Raw genomic sequence first — 26,014 nt, forward strand, 5'->3', positions numbered from 1 at the left:
AGTCCCATTCCTGTCATTGCCGATGGTGGCATTTTGCTCAGCAAATTATAATCATTTAGAACAGGAGTTCTCAAGGGGATGGAGAGTGACTTTGCTCACCAGCCCCCCCCACCCCCCCACTGCCCAGAGGGCTCCTGACAGTGTTTGGAGATGCTGGAGGGTGTCATACTGGGGTGGGAGGGGTATGCTACTGGCATCTTTTGGTGGAAGCCAGGGATACTGCTAAACGTCCTGCTATGCACAGGGCAGCTCCCACAACAAAGAACCATCTGGCCCCAGATGTCAGTAGTGTTGAGAGTGATAAGCCTTGCCTTAGAGGTAACTTAAAAAATACTGTGTCCCTGTCTTTAAAAGCTATGCATAACTAGAAAGAATATATCAAGGATTGTCCAGCAGGGGTAAACAACCTCAGTAGATAGGGATACACTTTTCTCCCCCTGTGTTAAAAAAGAATCTGCATCTGAAAAAAAAGATAATTTAGTCTCAACTTCTCAGCCATTGTACTCTCTACTTCACATGGGGTGGGATGGGCTCAAGGAAGTCCAGCATAGTAGACCCTGCATCAGTCCTGGTCCCCTGGACAGTGGGTGCCAGCGCCCACTCCCAGGGGGACTGAGGCTGAGAATCAGGCCCCTTGGGGTGTCTTCTGTGAGGCCATTAGGTGACTTCTTCGGGAACAGTGGGACAATGAGGTGGCTGAAGCCAGAAGTGGTTCTTCAAAGACAACCTCTATGTTCAATGGCCTTGTTGTTTGTTTATTGTACTCCCTATCTGCCTCCTTAGTCTAGAACACTGTCTCCTCTTGCTTTATTCGTTCTCAGGAGTGGGAGCGGTTTTACCCTATTGCTGATCCTGAGGGGCACTGCCGTTCTGTGCTTGGTCCCTTGTCCCTGCCTATATCTTGTGTGTCGTCTTTTCATAAAGGCCTTTTCCTTGTCACGTCAGCTACTTGGGTTGAATGCCCTTGCCGCTAGTACCCTGACAGATAAACCTCTTTTTCAAGCTCTGTTGGCTCCTCTAATTTTATTTCTTGGTGACCTCAAGTTTTTCTGCTAGTTCATCTTCTGCCTTCTGCTTGGGCCAATTCCCACATTATTGGTGAGATGGCCATGGGCAGGGCCCTATGATTCCATCAGCTTTGGCTTTATCATCTGTTAAACTGAGATCATAATCATCTGGCCTCTGGACCTCACAGGGCAATTCCAATCATCTAAAGAAATAATGAATGCCAGAGAGCTTTGTAAATTATAAAGCTACACAAAGCAAAGCTGCTATTACTATTCTCATTTCCCCACACTCACACCATGTTATCATACTTGCTTTCAGAAGCCTCCCCCCAACCCTACCCATGAATCTTAAGTGATGTAGGAAGGAGGCCTATTCTCAGATTTGGAAGAAGACAAACTCCAGTAAGCATCACTTGGAGGTTGAAAAAGAGGCTAAATCATGGGAATTGTGAATCTCTTCAGAGGGACAGAGCAGTGGAGTATACTAGCCATTCATTAATTTAACAGGCATCTACCAAGCATCTTAGAGCATGAGATGGTATAGGGATAAGGCCTACTATCTTAGTCAGCTTGGCCTGCTGTAACAAAATACCATGCACTGGGTAGGTTAAAATACAAATTTATTTGCCCACAGTTCTGGAGGCTGGAAGTCCAAGACCAAGATGTCAGCAGAGTGGGGTTCTGGTGAGAACTCTTCCTGACCTGCTGTATCCTTCATGCTGTATCCTTAGATGGCAGAGACAGGAAGCTCTGGTGTATTTTCCTTCTCTTACAAGGATACTAATACTATCATGGGGGCTCCACCCTCATGAAGTCATCCAAACCCAATTATCTCTCAAAGGCCCCATCTCCAAATACCATCACATTGAGGTATTTGATGGTGCATAGGGCTTCAACATATTAATTTCAGGGGGAACATAATACATTCCATAGTACCAGGTATGCTGGTTATCCTATCACCTTGGAAACTTGTTAAAATGCTAACTCACATCCCAGTATGTTTGGGGTGAGGTCACAGAGTCTGTGTTTTAATATCCAGATGTGTCCAGAACAGGTGGTCTCTGGACCATCATGTGAGAAACTCCAGGGGTAATTCTTAGGCCTCTGAGACTATAAGTTCTGGATTTAGTCCTTGCTGCCTGGGTGATGGAGACTAGATAATTCTCCATCGTCTCTGTCTCTGAAGAATACAGTGTATTTTGTAAAGTGGAGATGGTAGTAACACATCGCCTTTTATGGGGTTTCTGTGAGGGTTATTTTTAAAAAGATTTTATTTATTTATTCATGAGACAGAGAGAGAGGCAGAGACATAGGCAGAGGGAGAAGCAGGCTTCTTGAGGGAAGCCTGATGTGGGACTCGATCCTGGGACTCCGGACCATACCCTGAGCCGGAGGCAGATGCTTAACCACTGAGCCAACCAGGCGTATTTCTGTGAGGGTTAGTTTTAAATGATTATTTAATTATTTGTTATTAAGTATTCATTAATGGCAGATCTTAGATTCTTTTTATTTGCAGCCACCATCACTGACATCATCATTTTCTCTGCCCTCCACATGATCTAGTAGTGTGGATTTTGTCCCCTTTTGGCCTTCCAAGCTTGCATCAAGAGCATGCCCCTCATCATACCAACTGAGGAATGCATGACTGTCCCCAGGAGTGCCCACATGTGGTAGGTATATCCTGTTCCCAGGAGTTTCACCATGGATGCCTTTCACTGTACTGTCATTCTGTCTCCCGTAGCCACCAATCAGACAGACTGGCCCTGGGCCACATCTTACCTCCATGCTGTCAATATAGGCATGGTTGACCTTGTTTTCCAAATGCTCCCAAAGACTTTTTTTTCCTGCTTGAAGTTAACTTTGTCCCTTCCCAAGACAATGGATAGGAATGTAGCTCATCTGTCATGGAGCCACCAGATGGCGGTATTTCCCTGTCATCGCCCAGAGGCCTGGTGACTCTCCCAGGTTTTAGCGCTCAAGCTCCCCAACTCTTGGTGCCAGATCTCCCTGCTGACTGTCTTGGTGTCCCCATGGTTCATCTTTGGGAGGTGGGCAGGATAACTCCACCTACTCTCAATTGAAATCTTATGCCCAGTTAGGCACAGAGCTTATTCAGATTTGGCCCAAGGAAAGCAACATCCCTTATGGCCAAGCCATTGTTTGCTAATAGTTTTGATCCGATTTTGGGAAACCATGTCCAGTGGCTCACAGGTGTCCAACAGCTGATTCTCTGGTTTTGGTTGGTTTTCATTTCTTTCTTCCTTATCTAAATGCCCCATTTTTGATAAATGAAACCCCAATAATTAGCCTCCATAATATAAGTGTAAAACCATTTCCCACACTATTTGAGGTGCAGAGTTCCTAATAAACTGAAATTGCCTGAGAATGGAAACTACTGCAGGCAAAATCCCCTGATTTTATATGAGAAAGGATGTTAGGTCCATGTTCCACCTTAGCCACTTTCAAGGTAGTTTCCCTATAGCTTACATGATGCTGATGTTGGGCTTCTCTTCCCCTCCGTAGCCACTGATTTTTCTGAGCTGTTCACATCCACCTTTGCTTGTCATGTCTGGACCTGGACTACTTGTTCAGATACTCCAAAATGAACCTTTTACCTCTTCTCTACTGTATTTACCTCTGTGTCCCTAGGTTACTTATACCAGCAGGCAGCAGTTAGATAACATAAGATCAGGCATTGGCCATGGGTGTGAGTCTTGGCATCATCATTTATTTCCTTTGTGTTCTGGGTAAGTTACTCAATCACTCTGACCTAAAGTTGCCTCATCTATAAAATGGGAATAATAGCAATACCTACATGTCAGTTCGTTGGGAAATGTAAATAAGGTAGTATATGTGGGGCACTTGGAGTAGTATCTGGCATACTTAGTAGAGAGCTTTGTTACATGACTTAACCTTGTCAGAAGGTCCTAGAAAGGAAGAAACTCAAGGAAAGGATAAAGGAGGAAGAGACAAGAGGTCTAAGTGGCACCCTTGGAGTGGATCTCAGGATCATGGAAATAGACACCATTTAGAGTAATGGAGTAAGCATGGTAGTGAGCTTCATGAGGGTATCTGGACTGGAACCATGAGGCAGGGGCTGAGGCTTCAGGTCACTTGATCTGATTTTAATACTGCTGTTGAAACATGGAGGCTGGGCCGATAATGGAAAGACTATCCTAGCTCTAAGATATGTATATACCCAGTCATATATATTTTTTACTTTCTCCTTCCCATCCTTATCCTGTGTTCTAGACATTTGTAATTACTATTATTTCTAACACACTTCTGTTCCTTCTCCCTTGCTGCCCTATCTGCCTAGTGCTCTCTTGTCTCTCAGGAAAACCACCCCCTCACCACCGCCCCCCACCCCCCGGAAGACCCACTTCTATTTCCCTCAGTCCTGCCTGAGCTCTTTCCCAGGCCTCTACCCCCACAGCCCACTGCCCTCCTGTATGCACCCTGTCCACCCCTATGACTCTAGGATGATGCATCCTGAGTTTTGTGCACTGGCCCCTCATTCATTTCATCCCCTTCTGGCCTCTTGCACTTAGAACTTTTAAACATTGCATTAAATTACATTTAAGAGAAATAATGCCATTACCTTTTTGTAAAAAAAAATTAAACAAAAATCAAACATTAAATCTAAAGCTTGGGGATCCCTGGGTGGCTCAGCGGTTCAGCACCTGTCTTTGGCCCAGTGCATGGTCCTGGAGTCCCAGGATCAAGTCCCACGTCAGGCTCCCAGAGTGGAACCTGCTTCTTTCATCTTCTCTGACAGCCTTCCTCACCTAACCCGGACTCCCCACATGCATTTTTGGAATCCAGTGTTATCTCTTTGAAGTATATCCTTCCAGACTTTTTGCTATTACATTAGTTTGTGCTTGTGTGCTTATCTTTAAGCACTCTTTATGTACCTTGATAACAGTGTTTATTGCATTATGTTGAATGGCTTGTTTCCATATCTACCCCACCCAATAGGCTACACGCTATGAAAGGGCACCCACTGTGTCATACTTTTATCTCTAGGACCCAGCACCGAACCAGGCACACAAGAGGTATGTTTCCGTAAGTAGTTGCCCAGCAAATAGGTGTGGTTGAGTGTGTGTTTGCTGGTGTGAGGTGGGAGAAGGACAGAGCAGGGCGTGAAGGGAAAACTACCACAAGAGGAAGGCATAATTGGAGTGTGACCTTCCCACATCTCTAAAATTCCCAGAAGACATCTTGGATCTTTACAGAAGCTGTAAGAAAGGGCAAGGTTGGAGCGTGCAGCTGAGCAGAACACTGAGTTAAGTGCAGGCGCTGATCCCTGAAAGACCCAGCTCAACCGGGGAGAGAAGACGACCGGAGGGGACATGATGTGCGTCGTGTCAGCAAAACTTCCCAGCCCTGTTGCTGCATGTTAAGATTTGCTTGGTCATTAAGATTCAACAGGGAGAAGCAGAGTCTCTCTGTCTTGAAGATGCCTGTGGAGAATAGACTGTACAAGCACAGATCTGGACGGTGGAAGGGCTCATGAATTATGTCTCAAAACCTATGGGAAAAAGTGGTGTGAAACGGCTGTTGTTATTAGAAGTGTATTTTATTACCATAGTTTGGAAGGCTGTGTGGAGACTGGAAATGCTTTCTCTAGGACCCTCCCCACAGGTGGAGGAGGTTTTCTGTATTTGCAGCCTGTCTGCTTTCCTATTAATCATTCCGATTCTCTCCTCCTGCGCATATGTCACGCGCCTCTCTATTTGAAGACTTTATCGGTATTTATCTTGTAGCCTTTAATAAATCATCTGCTGATTGCATGTGATCCAGGGTGGTTTACATGAATAGAACACTACCCTATCCCCACTTCAGTACCTTGCTTTGACATGTCTGTGTAGCTTCTGTTCTGGATGTTTCTCTGAAATGGGAGCTAGAGGACAGGTGGAATTGACTTATCTCATAATGCTCGTTTGGGGAGAAATGGGAATTTCACTTAACCTAATTATCTGTGGTCATTATTTTATAGGAGGATGCACATTAAAGCAGAAACATTTGTTAAAATAGAATAACATGGACCCTTGAAAATGAAGTTTGCCCCCCGGGGGGGCGGGAGGTGCGGTGTGTGCTTTAATTACCCTTCTGAAGCCCTTCAGTTCATGGCATGTTCTAAGCCAGGCATGGGCAAATTACAGCCTGCCTCCTGTTTTGTAAATAAAGCTTTATTGGAATGTTTGTTTTACACATTGTGTAGGGCTGCTTTTCATGTTACAATGGCAGAGCTGGATAGTGCAGCAGATGCCTCTGGGCTCACACAGCCTAAAACATTTATTCTCCCACTTTTTACAAAACAACTTTGCTGGCTTCTGTTATAGACATGTCATGGGTATCAGCAGGTGGTGGCACCCCATCTCTACCCCTGGGGTCCTCTAACTCATGCCACAACTCTGAAGACAGCTCGTCAGGGACAGTACATATGAATGTGAATGCAAACACACACACACACATACGCACTGCTATGTCTGTGTGTGCACACATGTGTGTGAAATGTAGAGCTGTGCACCCGGGTGCAAGAGGGAGTTCTTGCAGGTTGTATACCAAGCATGAGACCAGTGGTCATCTGGGAGGCAGAATTTTATGTCATCTCTCATTTTGTGTATTAGTTCTACAGCAAAAGTGACAAAATCCTTTCTTCTTGTGTTGCCTAACTTTGGCTACATGGGCTATGGAAGAGAAGTCCTGTCAGGGGACTTAGCAGGGGAAGTGCCCTTGTGTCAGGGACTCCCAGCAAGCTGTGCCATGTGTAAGTACGTGCTTGCAGCTGCTCTGATTTGTGGAGAAGGAGCAATTATAGTTATCTTTTTTGCATGAAAACAAAAGAAAACAATATAATAAGTTTATATATACATGCACATTTATGCACATATATAAATATTTATATGTAATTCTTTTTCTTCCATCTTTTTCTGTGCATCCTTTTTTTATTTTCTCTTTATGTATTGTTATTTATTTTTTGGTTTGTTTTTAATTTTTTTAGTAGGCTCCATGCCCAGTGGGGACCCAGTGCAGGGCTTGAACTCACAACCCTGAGATTAAGACCTGTGCTGAGATCAAGAGTTGGATACTTAACCAACTAAGCCACCCAGGTGCCCTTGGGTTTTGTTATTTTTGATCAAAGTAATGAATATGGACAGCTTTAAGCAAACCAAGTGCTACCTTTCTAGATCGAGTAGTTCATCCTCTATTAGGTTCCCTGCCCCATGAGGAGCTCTCATCAGTTTCTCTCTGTGCCCCATGCAAGAGCGTGAGTCATGATGACCATCTTTCCCCAGTAGCCTGATTCCTTGAGGGCAGGAACAGCATTTAGGTCTGTGCCTGGAAGGAGAGAAGAGCAGATCATGATGTTAGGCTCCTTGCATGCATTTTCTTAGTCTACAAAAGAGGTCTGTGATAAAGCTCTTCATACTCTATTTGACAGATTGGGAAAGTCACAGAGATGTACAGCCATGTAGCCCAGAGTTACAGATGATGAGGCTGAGGTTAGACTGGCTCTATCTGACTTCAGAGCCCATGCTCTTCTATTATGTCATATTTTGTTCAGTGGTTAACAGAGAGAAGGAAGAAAGAGGGAAGGCCGGAGAGGCCTATAAATTAGGAGAAAACAGACACACAAAGCCATGGTGATGCCATGGGATTATGTGCTACACCAGAAGGACATGACATGGAAGTAGTGTTCAACTCTGCCCACCAGGGCACATTGGCAGAAGGGTACAGAGGTAGGGGACTTAGGAGAGGAAGTAATGCAAACATAGGGGAATTGCTTACACTTTTAAAAAAATTGAAAACGAAAAGGCAGTCTTAAAAAAAAAAAATCTGGAAATATACTGAGATAAAAATTAGCTTTGGTGTCCTCTGCTGAATTCTGAGTTTTTGAGGCAGGGCTAATTCTCCTTTGTGTTGGCAGCAGAGACACCGACAGACCAGATACTGGTGTGAACTCCAGGCTCTAATAAAGATCTGCTCCCCTCTTTTCCTGCCATTTTACAATTGAAAACACACTGAATACTGACAGGTTTTTGGCAGAGGCCAAGTATTCACCAGGCTAAAGTCATTACACTGGAAACGGAAGAGTCAATATTCCTGTTTAAAGAGTTGAACTCAACTTGTCTTGGAAAGAACACTTGCCTCATCCTCCACCCACCACTCCCTGAGGAGGACTCTCTCTCACCCGAAATAGTCATCTCTTTATCACACCAGGGTGCTTGTGAGGCCATTATGTGGGATTTCTGGAATGAAGTCCTTATTGGAAGCAGCGGCTTCCTCCCCTCTCCTCCCCCTCCAGGAACTTGCGGAATGTGATTTTCCATTTGGCCAGAGTGGTTCCCTTTATAGGCGCCTGTATTTGGCCTGGTCTCCATTCAGCTTTCTTAAGAAAGCCTGTGGCTACTGTTGTTTTGACTGTGTGGACCAGCAAACAGTTGTGAATTGAGCCAATCTTCTGGAAAATGCCGGCTCTAAAGATTTCAGCTCAGTGTGTCTGGAGGACTGAACCAATGATAAAATGTTGGAGGTAGGGGCTTGTGTATCCCTTATTCAGCCACTATCTCATGTTATAGAAGGGGTTGCTAAGGCCCAGGTAGTTGATCAGCATATCAGAGAACATTGCTAACAGATGGTATGCTAAAATAACCACCTGTATTGCAAGTCCATTCCCACTCATTCCTTCTCTGGTTCTGCAAATATTTTCCTTTTAGGTCTCAACCCAGTGAGTGGGAATGCAGGGTCCAAATATTCTGGGGTTTTGTCCTTTCCTGGCTAATTTTTGTGAGAGGGAATTACGTGGAATGCAACAAACCAGGCCAGACCCTAGTTCGCAGGCATATTCACAGATGCTGATGAGGGAGCTTGAGGTTCAGAACCAGGGACAACTTTATCACAGTGAACATCAATCCAGTTGTCTAGGACTGGGAGGCTGCAGCCAGGTCACCTCTTTTTCTGACATCTTGGTTTCCTCATTGGTACATTGAGCCTAATACTAACTTTCTTTGTGGGATAGTTGTGAGGTATAAATAAGAGAATGTGGGAAACACTTGGTACCATCATGCTTGATCGCTACATGTTGGCTGCCTCACCTCTTCCTCTTCCTCCTTAGTGTAGATTTGTTGCCTTAATTATGTTCATTTTTGAGATTCCTGAAATCTTGGGATTATAGTAATACAGGAAAAGAGAGAAATTTGTTGAGCATTTACTGTGTACCAGACCATGTGGTTCTAGAACCATCTTGTAATTAACCCCAAGATGTTTTTCACAGGAGAAGGGATGAGTAGTAGAATCTTTCTTTGAGAGCTCTTAGATGAGGCCACTCATGTTTTCACATGTTGTCCAGGAGAATGTTAAAACCTTGCTTGTAGTCCTTGTCACATATTCCATTACCCCTATTTCAGAGGAATTTGGGGCCCAGAGAGCTTATACAACTTCCTCAAGGCCACATGGTAAGTCGAGTTGGGTTTTGAGCATAGGTCTTTCTGATTTCAAGGGCCATGTCTTTGTCTTAGCAACCTAACCTTAGCTTTGGGTTACCAAGGACCTGTGTTTGAATATCATAATGTAGATTGGAATAAGCTTAGTTCACAGTAGAAAATCAAATTCCAAGAGAAGACCTGTCTAATTTAGGTCTTAGTGTTGATCATCTCCAGTTACTATAACAACAACAACAACAACAACAACAACAACAACAACAACAAAAACCCCCCAAAAACAAACCCATAGGTTGGGTGGCTTAAGCAATAGAGATTTTTTTCTCATAGTTCTGGAGACTAGAAGTCTAAGATCAAGTTTCTGGCAAGGTTTGGTTTCTGTTGAGAGCTAACTTCCTGGAAGGCCACCTGTACTCTTCTTGTTGTGTCTTCATATGGGAGAGAGGTAGCTCTGGTGTCTCTTCTTCCTTTAAGGGCACAGTCCTATGGGATCAGGATCCCTCCCTTATGACCCCATTCAACCTTAGTTACATCCTAAAAGGCCCTGTCTCCAATATAGTTACATGGGGTTAGCAGTTCAGCATGTAAATTTGGAGGGCATTCAGTTACAACAATATTCATGTCAGGGATTCACAGAATCAGACATGATTTTTAGATTATGGACTCTGATCACAGCCTTCTTAATGGTGGTAAGACCCAGCTATAAAGGGAAGATAATAAGGAAAGAGTTGATGAAAGCATTTAGAAAAAGCAAGTCTTGTTGAAATATTGTTTCCCTGATTTTGCATTCCCTGATTTTTCCCAGGCCCAATATCCTGTTCCATTCACTCTGGCTCTGTTTTTATTGTCCTGACTTGGTTTCCCCAAGTTGTAGGTAAAGCAGTTGGCACTGTGTTAGGTTGTGCTAAATTCATATGAATGTTAAGTACTATTCTCCTATTTGCTATGGTAGTTATTAGTGCAGTTAACCGGGTATTTTCAGATCCCCCTGCCCCCTTCCAGGAATAGACTAGCTAGTATTTCTAAGCTCTCTGCCCCATAATACCCACGAGTTAAATGTGATTATTACACTTGCTCTAGTCAATGAAATGGGAATGGAACTGATGCATATCACTTTGGGTGGAAGCTCTAAGGGCCAGTGCATTATTCAGCCACCCTCTTTTTCCTTCTGCCCCTGCAACCAGCAAAACTCTAGACGGTGACTGCTCTTTCAGTCTGAGTCCTAGAGTGCCAGTAGTATAGAGCAGAGCCCCCAGCTCTTCAGCCAGGCACAAGTAGCATGAGCTAGAAATAAACCTTATTGGTTTAAGCTACTGAAACTTGGCAGTAATTTATACTGTATCATAACCTAGCTTATCCCAACTCTTTCCTGCTGAAGAATCAGCTCTCCTTCCTGTCTACAGTGTGGGCTCTGAATCATTCAGCACCTGGGGGTTCTGTGTTGCCTACTTCTTCAGAGCTATTCTAATAAGAATCTACCAGTCACTGAGAACTCCTCATTCACCAAATCTGAGTTTTGGGCTTTAACTTCAAATATTTCATTTAAGCTACAGAATGACCCTGTGAAATAGATGGTGCTACTATCTCATTTTATAAGACACCAAAACTCAGAGTCATGGAAGAATATTGTAACAAGAGATACAACCAGGAAGTGAGTTAAACCTTGAACCCAGATTTTTCCAATTCAGAAACCTATGGGATTCCCACATTGGTATACAGCATGTCTTCTTAAGTGCCTCTGGGTGTTTGGAACTCTGCATCAGGGTCTGAGCTGTCAGTTAATTAAAGACTATCAATGATCTGGTCCAGGGGTCGACAAAGTAGCCCATGGTCCAAATCTAACCTATTTGTGGTGCTTACATGTTCTAACATTGGCTTTGAAAGAGACCATTTGGCCCACAAGACCTAAAATATTTACTATCTGACTCTTCAAGAAAAGGTTTGCTGACCTTTAATCTAGATAGGCTATGCTTCTTTTGAAAAACTAGGAAACTGAGACCAGAGAGCAGTGGAGTATGCATTAAAATAGAAAATGATTTTCCTGCAAAGCTGTATAGAGAATCATTAACCACGGAGGGTCTATGTGTATAACCGTGCTAAGTTATATAATTCTAATATATCATTTACTTTTCTCTGCATTAAAAAAAGATGGCTGTTTTTGCTTTTCTTTAGAAAAATCTAATACATTTTTGACAACACTAATGAAATGGAGATTAAATTTAAAAAAATCACTCTTGAATTGGTTTGAAATGAATTCATATTAGTTGATACCATATGTCATATATGGCATTATCCCTGTTTCAGTTTATTTGACCTTATATTGTGACCACTTCTCATGTTGTTAACATTTAACATAAATGTAATTATTGATGGTTGCACAACATTCTGCTTTATATAAATGCCATAATTTATATAATCATTATAATATTTAGGTTTATTAGAAAATTTTTCATTATACTGAATCTTTATACATAAATCTCTGTCTACATTTCTGATTTTTTTCTTGGCATAGATTCCTAAAAGTAGAATTCCTGGCCAAAGCATATTAATGGCTTAAAGGGCTCTCAACTCATTTTATGAATTTCTTTAGAAAGGATTGTCCAATTTATATTTTACCTTGGGGATGAAGATATCTGCCTTACTATACTCCCTAAACCATCGTATATTGTTCTAAGTCTTTCCTATGATGAGATGTAAAAATAATATTATATTTTTTAAGATTTATTTATTTATTTGAGAGAGAGAGAGAGAGAAAGAGAGAGAGCAGGGGAAAGGGCAGAGGGAGAGACAGAATCCTTAAGCAGACTTTAAGGATAGAGGGCTAAGGGCAGAGCCCAACATGGGGCTTGTTCCCAGGACTCTGAGATTATGAACTGAGCTGAAATCCAGAGTTGGATGCTTAACCAACTGAGCCACCCAGGCGTCGCTATTATATTTTTGTTTTAATCAGCATGTTTTGATCAATATTAAAGATGAATTTTTTAAAAGATATTACTTATTTATTTGAGAGGGAGAGCAAGCAAGAGAGCACAAGCAGGGGGAGCAACAGAGGGTGAGAGAGAAGCAGACTCCCTGCTCAGCAGGGAGCCTGACATGGGGCTTGGTCCCAGGACCCTGAGATCATGACCTGAGCCGAAGGCAAATGTTTAACTGGCTGAGCCACCCAGGTGCCTTGAGGTAATTTTTTTTATATGATACTGTTTATATTTTACACTCTAAAATACTCAATTCCAACTATATACCCTTTTACTGAGAACTCAAAATATTTTTAGGACTTCTGTTGATGTATTTATGATTACATTTTATTGACTAGTTATACCATTGTCATTTGTTGGTGTTTTTTAATTGATTGGAAGTGGCTTTTCTAACCATAACCCCCATCTCCTCTCCACCCTGTGCCTTTACTCCCTTCTGAGTGCACTTACTGTCATTCTTGTGATCTTCATTTCCTCATGTCAGCCTTCTTTTCCTGGGCTCTGGATTTTCTTTATGAACTGCAAAGCACTGTAAATGTTGATAAGGGTATTGTCAGTGGTGACTCGCTGTGTAGTTACTTCATCAGTTTTGGTAGCCTGCTTTCCTTGGCCTTCCATTCTTTTTATCTAGCCTATCTCAAATCTTCAATATACTTATCTTGTGTTTAGGTATGGGAGCACTTCTAGAGAGAATGTGAAAAGTGGAACCATTTGGTAACATTTATTTGACACAGACTCACTGAGCATTGGCTATGTTTGAAGTACTATTCTAAATGTTTGGGATATGCCCATTAACAAAGACCACTTTACTACTACCCTCATAGAGTTTGCATTCTATGGGAAGACACACAGTAATCAGTAAACAAACTAAGTAAGTAAATTAGGCATCAGTTCTGTAGAAAAAGAAAAAGTAGAGAAAAGATCAGAGGTGGGAGGGCAGTTGTAATTTTAAACACCATGCTCAGGGTAGCCTTCAAAAACAGAAAAAATTTGAGTGAAGATATAAAGTAGGTGAGGGGGATAGATGTGCAATACCTGGAGGAAGAGCATTTAGGGCAAGGAAAACAGCCCCGAAGTGGCCCTAAGGTGAGGGTATAGATGATATGTTCAAAGAACAGCAAGGAGGAGAGTGGCTGGAATGGAGCAATAATGGGAGAGGTAGCAGGGCATAAGGCCTGAGATGTTAAGAGAACTCAAGCCATGAAAGGCCATCCAAGGAGTGTGGATTTTGCTCTGAGGGAAATGGGGAAGGGAGCACAGTCACAGCATCTGAAATACAGGAGTGACTTAATCTGACTCAGGTCTTGAAAGGCCCACTCAGGTTGCTATAATGAGGAGCTTCTGCAGAGGGACAAAGTTAGTAGTTACGCATCAAGAGCAGTGCCAGTGTAGAGAGGATGGTGGGATAGTAGCTTTGGTTTAAGGTGGCAGCAGGGGAAGTAGGGAGATGCAATGAGATTCCAGATATATTTTAAAGGTAAAGCCAACTGGATTGACTGCTAGACTGGATTTCAGGTCTTAGAGAAAGAGGGAAAAAAAAGGAATAACTCCAAGGTTTTTGGCATGAACAGCTGGTAGATTAGGCTACCATTAGCTGGGATGGAGAAGGTTATGAGAAGAGCAGGCTTTGAGGTTGAGGATTAGGGGTTGCTTTTGGACATGTTGTATGTGGGATGTCTAATTAGGATTCCAGGTGAGTGTGCTGAGTAGCTAGAGTAGAGCAGGCTTCAGGAGAGATGTCTGTGCTAGAAGTATAAAGTTGGGAGTCTCTAGGACATACATGGCATTTAAAGCCATTACAAAGTATGATATCCCACAGGAGTGAGTGCAGGTAGAGAATGACCAGCTCCTCTACAAATTTCCATGCTCTGATTTCTGCTGGATTCTGTGTGCAGACTGCTAATTCTTTTGCTTTTCCCTTGACTTATTAGCCCTGGATTTTTCAATCTGGGTTATCACTCCTGCCAAGAGTTACAGGAAAGGTTATATGATGCTGTATACTTTGTATCTTTCTTGACCTCAACTGTGATTCAAAAAAACTCAGGAAAAATATTTATATTAAAATTATATTTTATGGAATAGCATGCAAATGACTTTATTTATTTTAAAATATTTTATTTATTTATTCATGAGAGACACACAGAAACAGGCAGAGACATAGGCAGAGGGAGAGGCAGGCTCCCTATGGGGAGCCCCTTTGTTGGACTGGATCCTGGGACTCGGGGGATTATGCCCTGAGTTGAAGGCAGATGCTCAACTGCTGAGCGACCCAGGCAACCCACAAACAATTTTTTTTAAGAAAACACAATCTTTTAAAGAAAACTCATGCTTTTTCTAGGACTCCTATCATCTTTCTAATTTGACCAAAGTGTAGAGGTATGTGTCCCCCGGTTTGGGAGTACTGTGGTGGAAAATTTGGGATGAAACCTCAGTAGTTCCCCGTCACAGAAGAAAGTTCCAAGTTTACACCTTCATTCTTCATCTTACTTGGTTTTGATTGTTTCTCAGATCAAATCTTTCTCCCTTTGTGAAGGTTTCTAAAGTTATACAGCATAGACTCTGAAAGAATATTCCAGGGGAAGGATAAATGTAGTTTGGGCCATGGCAGCACCCTTATAAATGTGTGGCATCCTATGGTGATAATTTTATAATGAGCATTCCTTGTATATATGATTTTTTAAAAAATATTTTATTTATTTGTTCATGAGACACACACACACAGAGAGGCAGAGACACAGGCAGAGGGAGAAGCAGGCTCCATGCAGGGAGCCCAATGTGGGACTTGATCCCGAGACTCCAGGATCACCCCCTGAGCAAAGGCAGATGCTCAACTGCTGAGCCATCCAGGCGTCCCTGATTGTTTTTGATCCATTTGTTAGGAATGCAGTTTCAGGACCTTGTACCTAAATTTCATATAGTTTGATTTATCTTTACAATTCTCACAGTTGTATATGCATTTAAATTCTAGTTTCTCACACAGGATATACACCAGTAAAATGGCTGGGAGGAGGCAAGGACGATAAGGAATCCCAGAAACAGTGACTTGAACTTAAAAGAGTAATGAAGGAAAGTCCTGGGATATAATTGGGTTGTGTTTGTTTTGACCATCACATTTGTTTAGAGAGAAACAGAAGGGTAGAAACCTCCAGAAAAGAGATAATTTGGTGAGAAAGACTTTGATCTTTTTTTTTTTTAAAGACACCAGAAATACTTAAGGATTTGATAAAGACAGTTGGAAAATAGGTGATTTAAAACTCCATGAAAAACAAAGTTGTATAGGCAGAGCAGTATTACAACTGCCCTTTACTCAGCTAGATTAATCACCTTCCCAGAGGAAACCTGGACTTGTTTTTAAACATAGGGCAAGGCATTTTTAGAGCAAAGTACATTCTTTGGGTAAAGCAACATTTATTGAGCATCTGTTTTGTGTTAATACCTTCTTGAATATAATCACCTTTTATAAAATGCTCAACTTGCCTATGAGATGACTACTAAAATTTCCATTCTTTAGTGGCAAAAACTCCAATACAGAGAAGATAGAAACTAGCCCCAAATTGTGCAGTCACTTAGTAGCATTTTGAAATTCACATTCAATCTGCTTACTTTGAAAGCCCAAGCTTTCTTCCACCCATGCTGCTCTTTCCCAGGTCCACACAGAACAGTTGCAGAAATGATTGTCAGCCACCTAAATACTATGGATGAAATCAGTGTTTTAATCATAAATATATTGATTAGCAGAAACCAGAAGTCCAAAATAAAGCTACCCCAAATTGATGCACAGCATTCATCCCCAGCCAATGCATATTAATTAATAATTAGCCAATTATTCTACCATAGTAATATTGAAGGTAGCATTTATTGGAGTTCTTAAATTAGTGGTTCTCAACCAGGGGCAATGTTGCCCCAAGGGGACATTTGGAAATGACTGGGGGAGTGCTTCTGGCATCTACTGGGTGGAGACCAGGAAGGCTGTTAAACATCCTAGCAAGCACAAGACAGCCCCTACCTGCACCCAAACAAAGAATTATCCAGCCCAGAATGTCAGCAATGCTGAGTTGAGAAACCTTGCCCTAAATAGAGAACATATGCAGAGAAAGGCAACAAATGCAACTGGATTAATATGTGGATTCTTTCTCCTTTATTTCTCCAGAAGGTAATCAAGTTTTTTGAGTGAATATTTATTTTCCAACAGTAATTTAGCTGTATTTTGATATGAAGATGAAAACTACTCATAATAATCTGGATAAAGCAACTACTTACTGATGTCAAGGTTCAGGTGTTTATAAAGCATGTTTGTTAGTGGAGTGTGTATCTCCGTTGTATATATGTACAAGGTATTGGTGTGTGTGTGTGTGTGTGTGTGTGTGTGTGTGTATATATACTTGCTGGTTTTGTTGGGAAGTATAAATTGGGTTTTGGAAAAAGATACCCCCCACTACCTCCAGCCATAAGCTTTCACTTCTTCCTATTAAGATTTCCCTTGCAACTTGGCCTCTTTTAAACTCCTATCTCGTGCATTCTCTCTTCTAATCTAATACCTCCTCGTACATATCTAAACATGATCAGTGACAGTTTTCGCTGCGGGGTGAGGCTTTCACTGACAAGGCCAGTGAGCGCTGATTTGAGACCAGCCATTGTGAGTGACTTCAGCTGTCTCTTCAAGTGACATCCAGCTACTTGAGAAAGGAGCGATGACGAAAGTTCTTTGGACAGAAAACTTTCGCTGACAAGAAGGTGACAGGTCCTTGCACAGCTGGTCTCTGATATGCCTCGGAAGGGGCCCACAGAGTGACTAATTTGAGCTTTGCAGTAGCTGGGAGGAAGCGTAGGGCCCATGCACTCTTAGGGCTTGGAGAAGTCTGTAAAAGAGAGTGGAAGTGGACATAGGCTGGAGGAACCCATCATTGGTGGGCAATAGGCCAGGGAACCCTGTCTGTTTAGAACATGAGAACACTGGGAATATTCATGAATGGACATCTGTTGTTTTTGCCTGCCCAGGATCCATTCTTCCTTCTCCTGGCAACAGTACCTCATTTCTCTTTTAGCAAGATACCCCATGTCTATTCTCATTTAGTTGGAGCTAACACTGACCTTCTGGTTCCAGGGATTAGCCAATCAACACACCCATTCCCTTTATTGCAGTGATTGGTTCAGGGAAGGGTAGATGACCCAAGATAATCCAAGGAGACTCAGTTCTGTACCTTTTACCATGATTGTTAAGAAAGAGATGCTCTTTCTCCCTGCAGTCACCAAGCTATAGATGTAAGTTTGGAATTTCTGGGGATCATGATAAGGAACAAGTTACCTCAGAGAATAGAAGAGCTGAGAAAGAGAGTCAAAAAGACATTTCAGTCCTAATGAAATTATTTGAAATTTAGCTGTATGTGAAGGGTCTTCTCCCCAAGACTTTACATTACACAAACCAATGAGTTCCTATTTTCCCTTTAGCGGATTTAAATTGGTTTTTCCAGAGACAAATTCTTGATCCATACGAATAGGTATCATTTGGAGTGCCTGCTATGTTCTAGGCTCTGTGTGTCCATGAGGCCATTTTTCCACACAGTGACCTATGGGGTGGGCACTTGTGATGTCCCATTTTAAGCATAAGAAAATCTGAGACTCGGAGAGAAGAGGTGATGCCTAAGGGTGACAACTAGTAAGGATGGCACTGGGAAACAAGTTCCCTGTCTTAGAAATGTGCAGCTCCATTTTCTGTGTAGAGAAGGTATAACAGTGTGGGTTTTGGAGCCAGACTGTCTGGCGTTGAGTCTTTGTCTTCATGCTTCTGAGAGATGTGCCATTTAAAGCAAACTAAATGTTTCTATACCTCGGTTTTCTCATCTGCACATGGAGATTATAAATAATCGTACTGTTTCAGGGCAGTTGCAAGGATTAAGTGAACAGATGTATGTAAAATCCTTAGAACAATGCCTGAAACACAGTGAACATTCAGTGCATGTTAGCTGTTTTTATTTTTTGTGACCAGGAATGAGCTGGGGTGGCTGCTTTAGGGAAAAGCCGTAGACTGTGCTATCTTAGAAAGGGTACTCCAAGGCCCCTGACACCTAACCTGACTGATTAGAACTAAAAGTAATTATCCTATGAATAGGGAAGAAGTCATAAAATAAAATAATGGGTGTTTTAAAACAGATAATACATCATGTTTCACTTATTCATTTGTTCCGTAACTGTTTATGGAGTAAACAATCAGTGTCAGATGTTATGTTGGATGCAGACATGAAGAGATCAGACCCCTTCCCTTTAGTAAAAGAAGTTAAAGCACAGATAATATTAATAGAGTAGGTAAAGCATTGTGTAGTATAAGAGAGAGGTAAAGTGCTAAAGTAAAAGCTTGTTTGGAGGAGAGAAGATGTGAAACAGGACAAAATGAAAGGACTCAGGGCACGGATGTTAGGCAGGGTTCTGATGTACAGAGTTAGGGGTGTTTCATGAGAGGGAAAAGTTAAGTGCCAAGCTATAAGGAAATATGGATCATACTTTTCTATTCTCTTCTGTGAGGAAGGAGAGTATATACAGATGCCCAATGCCATAACCAGGTTCCCAGTCCTACTGATGTGTTGGAGGATTGAATAGTCATTAGCATTGGAGTTGATTACATTTTATGATCTGGATATCAGCTCATCAACACATGGGAATAAGGCCCATCCACACTGCCCAGCCCAAAGTAAAGAAGCAGAAAGCTGGTTCTATATACTCCCCTTCCACTGATGTTACTTTAGCTTATCCAGGGGCCATCACATTCTGACAACCTCTGGTGCATCCATCTGGTGGTCCCACCCATTTCCTTTCTCTTTCAGCAGTGTCAAAAAGCTGTCTTGGTGCTTTCACCCATGTTATTTCCTGGCTTATGTGCTCTTCCTAGCGATGTCAGATTGGCTTTCTTCATTCATTATCCATTCTTAGTACCTCCCCTTCCTACTTTTAAGGGCCCACCATTCCCTCTTCCTGGACCAGAGCATGGTTTCTTTATTGCTGGTGAAGCCAGTAGGCTCTCTGTATTATAGCCAAAGTATCACCAATTATACTATAGAGGGCTGGGTAGGAGGGGAAGGAGCAAGGATTGAGACCCTTGGATAATCAGGGACTCCGTGGTTGTGAGTAGATTTTGTCTTGTGAGGAGCTTATAGTCTAGAGACACACACACCACAATTGAATATGATGGAGTATGAACAGTACATAAATTGGAATATATCCAAGGTCCAGGGTGGAGAAGGGGGAGTAATTGATCTGATTGGTGGGGGATAGAAAATAGCCAGGGAAGATTTCCCATGGAAAATTTCCCATGGAAGATAATATTTCAGCTTGGTTTTTAAGGATGGATAGTATTTCACAAAGCTGGAAAAAAAGGATTTAGGGCATTCTGCACTGTCAAATATAGTAGTACCAGTCACCTGAATTGAGATGTGCTGTAAGTATAAAATATACTAGATTTTGAAGACTTAGTATCCCCCTCGCCCAAGAAAACCCTGTAAAGTATCTCCTTAATAACATTTTTATCTTGATTGTATGTTGAAATGACAATATTCTGGATATATTGGGTTAACTAAAATATATTATTAAAATGGATTTTCTTTGTTCATTTTTTAAAAATTGTGGGTATTAAAAATTTTACATTTATTTTTATTTTTTTATTTTAGAGAGAGAGAAACAGACAGACATGGGGTGGGAGGGGGGAGAAGGGGAGGATCTTAAGCAGGCTTCATGCTCAATGCAGAACCTGATGTCGGGCTCGATCTTAGGATGCAGACATCATGACCTGAGCTGAAATCAAGAGTCAGATGTTTAATGGACTGAGCTATAAAATTTTGCTCCACAAAATTTAAAATCACATATGTGACTCTCCTATTTGTGCCTTGTTTTAGTTGTATTTCTATTGGATAGTGCTGCTCTAGGGAAAAGAAATGGTATGTGCAGAGACAGAGGCAGGCAAAACATGAGGGAGGGTAGAAAACTGGTTGACTCAGTTGAAGGATGAAGGTTTCCAACTTGAAGTGTGGGGAGAGGTGGGAAACATGGCTGGAAAGGTAGGCCCAGACCATACTACCTGTGGAGGTCCAGGTGATATCCTGACAACAGTGGGAACCTTTGAGGAGGTCAGATGGAGACTCCATGGGCAGATTTATGTTCCTCATCTTCAGGGCTGTCAGTGGGGTGAAGAGTCCTGATTTGTAGAAGACACAGAGATGGTGATTGTCTAGGGTAGGTGTATTCATTTCCCATGGCTGCTATAATAGCATGCCACAAACTTAGTGGCTTAAAACAAGAATCTAAATAAAAACAGGGTATTGGATGGAGGTGACAGGATATATTTGAACAGAATTTAGAAAATAATTTATTATGATACTGTGTCTGAGACTTACTTCACAAAGATCCACAAGTGGGGAGGAAATCAGTGTAGTATAAACATGATTTCTCTGAGGCGATTGATTGTTGAAGCTGTTAGGTGTGCAAGCCATTACAGTATTCTCTGTACTTTTGTGTATGTTTGAAATTTTCCAAAATAAAAACATTTCAAGAGAAGGTAATCAAGGTTATTCTATTTTCTTATATTAATTACTTACTAATTACATTTCAGTTTTGGTGTGCCTGGCATTTGATGAGCCCCTTGTTGATGGATTGTGAGGTAGCCACAGATTTGTTTTTCTAGTGACACTCTTGTATCACCTGACACTCTATATGACACTCTTGTATCACCTGACAAATAGGCCTAAAGATTTACTTTGTGTGGAGGCACAGGCACTTGTGACAAGATTTTGTCTTAGGATAAATGCCCTTTCATCACAAGAGAATGGGAAACTCATGTCACCTTGTCCAAACCAGGAGCAGTGAAAACCCACCACCAGCCGGGGTCTTGTTGGAAGGAAACAGTTTGCTTTTCTTAATCATCCCAATGTCACTTACAAGAAGAAATGAACGACAGCAGTCCCTCTCTGACTCCATAACTAACTGTCATGGGGAAGGATGAGCCTATTTAACTGAGGGAAAATGCTGAAATAGTTTAATTGTCTTGTCTCCATAGCAGACAGTTGTTATCAGGGTGGAGGAGGGGGAAGCAAAACCCAGCGAAATATTCAGTGCAGACAAGAATGTGTGGGTGAGCGTGATTCTGTAGTTTAAACCACGTGCTTTCTTTTCAGATCACTTCTAGTTTTGTTGCAAAGTGTGGTATAAAAATGATGTCAGAAGAACGGTTTGCTGGGTTATTTAAAAGCCTGCATACACCATTTACAAGGTATGTTGTTGACAGTTAAAAATGACATCTCTATTATTCATGGGACCCCTCCCCCCCCAACAGGGAAGAGGTTGCTTGAACTTGGCAGCTATAAATGAGGGAAGAGGAAAGTGATGGAGTTCATGATGTAAATCCATGCTTAAACGTGTCTCAGGCTATTTCAGGAGCTCAATATTGCAATTTTCCTGTGAGGGATGACCAGCTCACGGACATCCTTGTCTAATATAAACACCACTTAATGAAGTTTCCTTATACCCTCCAGTTGTTTATTGCAATTTCTTTTCTATATTCTTCCTTTTTTTTTTTTTTTGGTCTGCCTTCTTCTGACTGTGGTATTTAAAAGCACACGGCTATGGCAGCTGTTAGCCTGAAGCCTGAATCTAGTTCCCCAGCCCCACTAAGGACCAGGTTCCCTGTCTTTAAAATAGATATGATGATTTCTAGGTATTTCAGAAAGTTTTTGAGAGAATTTAAGGGTATAATGTATGTGATGGACTTAGCAAGAAGTTTGCTCAACGTGAAACAATCACTACTAGGTACTAGAGAGTTTGAGAATAAAGAGATTTGCCAGGCCTGAAAAATAGCAAAGAAAATAAAACCCATGTGCTGAAGTGTGATTTGTAGATTTGTGGTTGCAGCATTATTGCCAGGGATCTGGTTAGATGTGCAGAACCTCAGGATCCACCCTGCACCTGTTGAATGAGCAGCTGTACTTTGACATGATCCCCAGGTAATTTGTATGCATGGTAAATATGAGAAGTGCTGAACACACTCCTGTTACAGGGTATGGTAAGGGAGGATTTCCCTGTTGCCTTGGAGCTAGAAACACAGGTGCTAAGGAACCTATCCATTCCAGAGAGATGTCAGTAGTTGGAACTAGATATTCTTTTGGACCCTGATTCAACCCCAGCTTTCTGAGGATTTGCAGAGCTGGTTCTTCCACCAGTCTAAATTAGCAGAAACCTTGGGATGGAGGTCAGTTGGAGGAATTACCAGAGTCATGAGTTGTTGGTTTAAAGTATAAGAATTTTTGAATTTTTTTCCTTCTGCTCCCCACAAAGTCAGGTAAGGGAATGCCTTCAGGGACATCACTTTTGAAGACTGGGGATGCTTTAAAGAAGTGGAAATTGGCATGTCATACCTATTGAATTATGCCTGAGTCCTTCAGGCCCAACCTGGTGGTACCATTTTATCAGAGTGGAGCATGCTGAGGGCATTCTTGGGGGATATTGACATGTTTTCCTGGAATTTGGGGGTTTATCTGAATATAGGGTCTAAGGGGATGATGCTTCTCCTCTAGAGATTTCTGAAGTCAGGACATGCCTAGGAAAAGAGATAAGGAAACTACCTGATCCCAGGCCCTTGTGACCCTCAGAGAGCTCAGAAGGGGACCTCAGTAGTTCTTTGACTCCATGTGAATGAGCATGGATTTAGAGAAGCAGGCTTTGTGGTGATGTTCTTCTTAGATGGGGTGAGTAGGGGCATGATCATTAGTGTAGTTGAATGGGAACAAAGATTCCCATTTTTAGGGTCCTTGGTGAAGTTATCTACCATCCCTGAAGACCATGGCTCCTCTAGGAGGAGATCACCATACTGGCAAAGATAATTGGTAGCCAATAGAATCTTTAGACGATGACAGAGTGACTGTGTTACTTCCCTACCACCAGGCAGATAACCATTTTCCTCCTAATTCTCCATTCCAGGGAGAAGATAGCTTGAAACTAGCCTTTGGTTTTCCCTCCCTTCAAAGTGCTAGAAGGGGAGGAGTGAAAATGAAAACACTTCCCCTCCCAGATCCCTAAGAGTTTAAAGCCCAGCTGGTAATGAGGGAGGGGAGGGATTTCAAAATGGGTGATTTTGGAGTCTCAACTTGGGCAGGATTTGTAATAACTAAAAATGACCATGACATTTTGGAATATAGTCAAAAGTTTACTAAGAGAAAAGAGTTAGAAAACCAACAGACTATAATTCAGGCAGTGACTGGATCAAAAACAAATAATGTTTCAGGTTTATATCTCTCCAAGATGTACTGCTCTTAGCTTGAAACACAGGTTTCTTAAACTTTTAGGTATTTAATATCTATAGTTTTGGTCATGTCATCAATCCTTGGTTTTCATGATTTGCAATAACTTTCAGTTTTGCCTAAGGATAAATTTGAAGCCCTACTTTGAAGCTGAGATCAGAGAGGGAGCATTGCTCATTCACCAGCCTGCTCACCTCAACCCTCCTTTGTCATCCTTTACTTGTTTTCACGGACACAGAGACACTCTGCTCTGTTGTTTACTTATAAATACTGACGCTGAAAAGAAAACCAAGTGCTAATTCAGGTAGCAACAGGGAAGTAAAACTGGAGATGTTAAAGAAGGGAATGATTCAGAGCCACAGTGTAGAAATTTGGGAGAGTATGGGGAGAGGGATGTCTCTTTCAATGTCGCTTAAATCTGAGATATGAACATGTTGGCTGGAAGTTCAATGCTAAAAGTGTTTAACAGGTTTATGCCTTTTCATCTCAGGGATGAGTAGACCTGTGCACTAGACTCAGTCTTCAGTGGTATGATAAGTGCTTCAAATATCCAAAAGATTGTCCGTGGGAGATGGAATATGGATATGGACTCAAAATCAATGGAAGAAAAAATTGGGGCTTTGGAAATTCTTTGGGACAATAAGAGTTGCCTTATGAGAGTGAGCTTTCTGGCACAAATCATGAAATTTCAGTGTTATTAGAGCCCTGAGAGATGTACATTACAAACGATATCTCCTTATCTAGTGTTCCTGATACTACCCCTGCATGTGAGAAGTCCCAGATACTGAGTATCATTAAGATATAAGGGTAGATTATTCTGGAGAGTTAACTATGAAATAATTATGTCATGGACCAGAACAGAAATATGTAAAGTTGTTGTTGCCTTAATCACAATAAAAATAGTAACTAAAATTACTGAGTGCCTGTTATGTAACAGGCACTTTGGGAAGCCTCTCGCTCATCCTTCCATCTACCCATCTGTTCATCCATCCACCTACCAACCCACCCACCCATCCATCCATTCATCATCTGTCACTAATCATTTTGTAAGTCCCCAAGAGGAACCCATGAAGTTTGTATTATTGTGTAATACAGATTTGATCTGTAATCTTGTTGAGAATATTCATTATCCAAAGATGAGATGAGTCTCTAGAGCTGGAGGCTAGTCACCTCTTAGAATATGGAAAAGGAGACACAGAGAAGCAGAGTCTTGGATGGCAAGGATGCCCCAGACATTATTCAGAATGGAAGAATTCTTGTCTACATGTCCCAGAGCTTCACTAGCTGGTTATGCTAGCTTGCCCTTTAAGTGGGAGAGGTTTTCTACTTTGGGAACTTCTCTTTGCTGTTGCTTAAGTGGGCATCAATTTGGGCCTGTAAATCCATCTTGTTTGTACTTTAACTGAAAAACTTTAAGAAAATATAAACTAGGAGTACTTGGGTGGCTCAGTTGGTTAAGTGTCTGCCTTCAGCTCAGGTCATGATCCCAGAGTTCTGGTATTGAGCCCCACATCAGGATCCCTGCTCAGTGGGGAGTCTGCTTCTTTTCTTCCCTCTGCCCCTCCTGCCCCCTTGAGCTCTTTCTCTCTCTCTCTCTCTCAAATAAATAAATAAAATCTTTAAAAAAGAAAAATATTAACTGTAATGTGTGCATAGGTGAAACTATGAACATATGTGTGTTTATATAAAATATATCATAATATATAATTATATATTGTATGTAGTAATATATTATTCACACATGTACAATTTAAGTACACTGTTATATAACTATTTTAGCTCATTTGAAGTGCTAAAGGGATGGCAAAGCAAAGCTTTCTTCCCGTGCTGGGAACTAATTTTCGTTGAGTCCCTGCTGTGTGTCAGTTTTCTCCTGTGTGTAATAGAGCCAAAACTTGAACTCAACTATGGCCACTTTTAAAGTTGGGGCTCCTCCACATGAGACTTGCTGTATTTCATATTCTTTGGAATATGCAGCAGTTGAGAAATCTGATCTCTAACTTATTAGTCTCAAGTAGACAGCTACTCTTCAGCCACAAGAAAGAACAGCCGCTGGGATTAGAAGCTAAGGGGGTGGTGGGGAGTCTGGTCCACTGACTGAGAGCCACCAGTCAGCCAGCCTGGCTCCTCTCATAGCTCTGAGCTGCTATGGAGTAATGTGAGATGAGGTGTCTGCCATCCTGAGGTGGATTTAAATCCACAAAGATAAATCTCAGCTGTGGAGGTTAAATTCCACTTCACTTAGTGCTTTGTGGAGACTTTGAACAGTAACATTTGGAACATTTGCCATGAAGCTAGTTTGGGTCCAT

General features: G+C 41.8%; 1 long non-coding RNA gene across 1 annotated transcript in view; it reads left to right on the forward strand.

The window, feature by feature from the left end:
* Positions 1 to 26,014, forward strand: part of LOC121499417 — an 82,916-nt gene that overhangs the window by 48,603 nt on the left and 8,299 nt on the right. The window contains exon 4 of the long non-coding RNA XR_005990117.1: positions 21,588 to 21,682. This is a non-coding gene — a long non-coding RNA (uncharacterized LOC121499417). The remainder of the gene's footprint in view (positions 1 to 21,587; positions 21,683 to 26,014) is intronic.

This window comes from Vulpes lagopus, chromosome 10 (assembly GCF_018345385.1).
Source record: "Vulpes lagopus strain Blue_001 chromosome 10, ASM1834538v1, whole genome shotgun sequence".
Lineage (NCBI taxonomy): Eukaryota > Metazoa > Chordata > Mammalia > Carnivora > Canidae > Vulpes > Vulpes lagopus.